Source organism: Vanacampus margaritifer, chromosome 18 (assembly GCF_051991255.1).
Source record: "Vanacampus margaritifer isolate UIUO_Vmar chromosome 18, RoL_Vmar_1.0, whole genome shotgun sequence".
In the NCBI taxonomy this organism is placed as follows: Eukaryota; Metazoa; Chordata; class Actinopteri; order Syngnathiformes; family Syngnathidae; genus Vanacampus; species Vanacampus margaritifer.
This window is the reverse complement of record NC_135449.1, coordinates 14,303,754-14,308,917: the sequence shown is the minus strand read 5'-3', so window position 1 is coordinate 14,308,917 and position 5,164 is coordinate 14,303,754. Positions and strand designations below refer to the sequence as shown.

At 37.8% G+C, this 5,164-nt stretch overlaps 1 pseudogene across 1 annotated transcript; it reads right to left on the bottom strand.

The window, feature by feature from the left end:
• Positions 1-970: 970 nt before the first annotated feature.
• Positions 971-4,651, bottom strand: LOC144037924 (uncharacterized; annotated as a pseudogene). Its single transcript, XR_013289116.1, has 2 exons — positions 4,022-4,651; positions 971-3,155 (listed from the first exon to the last, which is right to left on the bottom strand). The product of XR_013289116.1 is annotated as an uncharacterized LOC144037924 (transcript).
• Positions 4,652-5,164: the final 513 nt, after the last annotated feature.

Sequence of the window (5,164 nt, the reverse complement as noted above, 5' to 3'; positions counted from 1 at the left end):
TACCCCAAGCTGGGAAACAAAATCACGCCAACCTGTACCGAAGGCAAGCGACGGTAACCATTCCGCCACCTGGAGCCCCATTGTCAATGCTGCTTGTCGGTAGCGCATTGACCGAGTGACGTCATGCAGCAGACAAATTCGGCCTTCGGGAGGACCCAGCCTTGAAAATTTGGACACAAGCTCTCTCTATATACGGCTCTGCTGTGTAGTTAACAAGGGTGACACCTAACGGCCGTCTTGGTGTCCCGCGTGCTACAACACGAAATTCTTCCTACAATATATGTGAATATTTTTTACACATGAACTTGGTGATCTTTAGACACAACTAATTAAAACATTTCTAGCTTTTTCCTTTATAATTTCCACAGTGATCATCTCCATAATACCATCAACTGCAGTTGTCATATAACCAGCGAGAAAAACCTTACATTTCAAGCTACAGTTGACATGCAAGGACACACCTCCATCTTATATCAAGATTGACAACTTTACACGGGGTGAGTTGGTTGAAATTAAATTTTGTGCTCAGTGTCTTCTTTTCAATGTCTACTCCTTATGACCGTCATCCTGCTCTCGACCCTCCCACGGCGAGCAGTGGCATTTGTTAACACCTCAGATAGGACTCAGCTCGTTACTTGTGGAAAGCTGTTGAGCGACTACTAAAAATATTGTATATATCCTAAGGTCCATCTACTAGTATGCACTTTGTTCTCGCAAGTCAGACAAATCAGCACACTAGTTGAACGACTGTTTTGTTTTTCCCACATGCTCCAAAATAAAATAAAATAAGGCAAAAATTGAAAGTAAATCCAAAATGGAGGACTTTCTGATGGGTTTTACATATGGCTTCAAAATACTTTTTTTGTAGGTCTTGTGTTATTTTATATTTTTGCACGATCCCCGCTAAAATCTGTACCAAAATTTAAAAATGCAAGGTAATAAATAGTGTTGACATTTTGCCCCAATTTGAATAACTGAACAATCCTTTATCCTTGACTTCTGATTTCAAAACTAGTAATCCATCAGCTCAACTGGCATGGCAATTTGAGAGCGCCACCTTTTCAGTCAAGTGTGCGCACGTCATGGAGAGAAAAGGCATGTGAAGAGCAGTACTTTATTCAGGATCATATTCAGGTACAATTTTTATTTTTTTTATCTCACCACAATAAATCCGTTTCTCCAAAGTCAATTGCAATCAATCATTCATTCACTTACTGGGTATGAACTTCACACACAAAAAAAGGGGCAAACTATATACAACGCTTTGAGAGTTTTGGCACAAGTGCTAATTGTCAACAGTTGCAAATAGATCACAAAAATGTAGATTATTTAAATTCAATGTCATTGTAATTACCTTTAATATTAAATGTGGAAAATGTGATATAAAAAATACATATAAAGGCACAGTGCATAGGAATGTGCATTTACATGTAAACATGCCAGATTGTAGCCGTCAGATAATCTGCAGCCCCTTGTCAGGTTGATGTAACATTTTAAAACAAATTAAATTTCAAAATAGGGTAAGTCAAGACACATACAATACACAAGTATACAAATCATTCGTTCATTTAGCGGTAGACATGATTCCTGCACCATTTTAAATGTAAATTCATAAATGGGATCATATCAAGTTTCATTAATCACTGCTATTCTCACCGGCACACTTGTGCCTCTTAGCTTTAGCCTTACTTGGGAATCTTTGACAACAAACTGAGCAGGCAAAGGGTTTCTCTCCAGGATGGGTTCTTGTGTTTTATTAAGTCTCCCTTCTCAGAGAAACTGTGACCACAAATTGAGCAGGCAAAAGCTTTCTCACCAGTGTGATTTTTGTGTGTGTCTTTTTAAGCTTTCATTCACAGCAAATTTTTTACCACAAACTGAGCAGGTAAAAGGCTTCTCTCCAGTGTGGATTCTTGTGTGTCTTTTTAAGTATCCCTTCTGAGAAAAATTTTGCCCACAAACTGAGCAGGTAAAAGGCTTCTCTCCAGTGTGGGTTGTTGTGTGGATTTTTAATTTCCCCTTTTGAGAAAAATGTCGACCACAAACTGAGCAAGAAAAAGGTTTCTCTCCGGTGTGGGTTCTTGTGTGGATTTTTAAGCTTACCCTGTGAGAGAAACTTTGACCACAAAATAAGCAGACAAAAGGTTTCTCACCAGTGTGGATTCTTGTGTGTACTTGTAAGCTTCCCTTCTCAGAGAATTTTAGGCCACAAACTGAGCAAGCAAAAGGCTTCTCTCCAGTGTGTGTTCTTGTGTGTATGTTTAAGTTTCCCTTGTGAGAAAATGTTTGACCACAAACTGAGCAGGCAAAAGGTTTTTCACCAGTGTGGGTTCTTGTGTGTATTTTTAAATTTTCATTCACAGCGAATTTTTTACCACAAACTGAGCAGGTAAAAGGCTTCTCTCCAGTATGGGTTCTCATGTGTCTTTTTAAGTGTCCCTTCTCAGAAAAACTTTGACCACAAACTGTGCAGCCAAAATCCTTCTCTCCAGTGTGGGTTCTTGTGTGTCTTTTTAAGCTTCTCTTCTGAGTAAATCTTTTACCACAATCTGAACAGGTAAAAGGCTTCTCTCCAGTGTGGGTTCTTGTGTGTTGTTTTAAGTTTCCCTTCAAAGAGAAACTCTGGCCACAAACTGAGCAAGCAAAAGGTTTCTCACCAGTGTGGCCAATCATGTGTTTTCTCAATTGATGCTTGTAGCCAAAAGTTTTTCCACACTGAGAACATTTCCAAGGTTTGCTGTCAGTGTGATATGTCACATCACTGTCAGACTGTTCATAGTCATCAGTGTGAGTAGAGTGTGACGTGTCTTCATCATCTGACATTGGAGCTAACCAGCTGTCTGCTTGTGATCCTCCAGGGTGGTCATCATTACCTTCTTTTATCTGTTGTCTTGAGCTGCAGCTTGGAGGCTCCGCCTCTTTGTTCTCTTCATATTGACATTCATCTTCAATCTTCAAATGGACACCAGTCACAGGCAATTCTGTAAAATCCTCCTCCTCTTTAATGCATGGTGGCAGCTGCTCCTCTTTTTTTATGTTGGGCGGCTGTGGCTGCTCTTCTTCTTTAACTTGAAGAGCCTCCATGTCCTCCTCCTCTTTTACGGCAGGGAACTCTGGTTCTTGCCACTTAGGACAAAGATATTTTTCACTGACGTCTGCGGGACACAAGATAAACATGGTTTGGTAAAGTCACTTTATTGTGATGCTATGTATTTTGTATTTAAGATTATCACATGGGCCACATGAGTAAAAGAATAACAAAGCTGGCAAATGTTGCGTATCGTCAGTATTAGGGCTGTTGCAATAATCAAAATTTACTTACAATTTAAATTATTACACTCCACAATCACAAAATCAGCATAATTGTAAAATAAAGATTAGGGGTGGGCTATGTGGGCTAAAAAATAAATAAATCAATTTTCCTCAAAAACTCCATAACGATATTCTACAAAAAATAATAATAATAAAAAATCTTGTAACTATGCACTCGCTTCACAGCATAATTATAGACAGGTTTAACACATTGATAACTGGGTCTTAAATGTATTCTGGGGATTGGAATGAATAAGCTTTGGCTTCATCCCGTCAGCCCTTTTTCTTTTCGGATGTAACAAATATCTTGTAAATTGTTATGTTGAAACTGTCACAATGATTTGTCCGAAAGTAACAAAAGATCTCCCTATTTTTTCCCAACCCAAAGTTGGCAAGTATGAACATATCATAGGCAAATTATATTGTAGGAAACAAAAGTAAATTGTTCATTATCACTTGCATAAAGCAGTAAAAAAAAAAAGAGAGAGAGAGAAACTGCTTTTTGCTGTGTACAAGTGACACAGTGATGTGAAAATTGAACAAGTAGTTTTGAGAAATTATATACTAATCTGAGAAATGTACCAAAGACACTGAGAAAAACTGTAAACGTAACAAAGTGCCTGGATGAAGATTCCTTTCGAAATAAATACAGACATATTGTTGAAAAGTACTGAACAAACAAGTGATAAACCTGCTCTGTTTAACACACCTCGAGGTTGCTTGCAAACAGCGTCCAGCAGTGGAAGTTGTCGCTCGTTCTCCTCTTGTGCGCCACAAAGCTCCTTTTCGTACTTGACGTTCGTTCTTGCGTACATTTTCACATGATATTCACGGCACTTGATGCCTGCTATGCCAATTTGTCGATAACAGACACCTCGTCGTCTACTTATTTGGCGGCTAGCAAGCCAAGCTAAGCTAAAGTAAGCTAAGCAAAGCAGGGCCGAGAAATTTCGACGGGCACTGTCTGATATGAATTTAACCACACACGAAATGCAACAGTTATGTTTAACTTCAATAAAAGCAGTGACGGCCGCACAGTGTCGATGTTTAAGTTGGTTCAGTACGAATTCAGGATGAATTATTATGAATTATATAGTGAAGCGTGATTAGCTACGTAAAGCAGCCTGGAATGGTATATATGTTCTATCACGTGAATTCTACGGCAACTCCACTTGGCCAAATCTCGTATCACGGGAAAAAAAGAAATACTATATTAAAATATATTCTAGAGCAACACGTTTAACAATAGAGTCATTTAGCGTGTATAAAAAAATAAATCTTCAAACTGCATTTGGACGACTAAGAAACATAGTTAGTTTTCCTGTACATTAACGCGACATCTTCTGACAACATTGTTCATCAGTGCAGCGAATCACGTTCATCTCTCTACATCCGGTGATGTGGTCCAAAATAAGAGTGTAGATGGATATATATATATATATATATATATATATATTCAAACATAAGCCGTAACGCCTCTGCCTCACAATATTTTTAAAATTCAATTTATGATGAAAGGCATTCTGTCATGTTAGAATCATTTCAAATAAATCAAAGTGTGTCAGTTGTGCTTCTTCAAACCTCCATATATATATACATATATATATACTTAAAAATGATTGAGGTTTACCAAAAATAGAAAGTTATTCGAGTATTAATTGATGGTGTAATTTACAAAAAAATATTTACACAGTGAATCTTACGAAATGTAATCAGACTGAACGATAGATTTTGTGAAATTACTTCTACTCCAACCAATGATGTGTGACGGTGACGACACTGAAGGTTGAACTTGAACTAGTGAACATTCCAAAGCAATAGAATTCTTAAATTTTCATTTTATTCTAGGTTT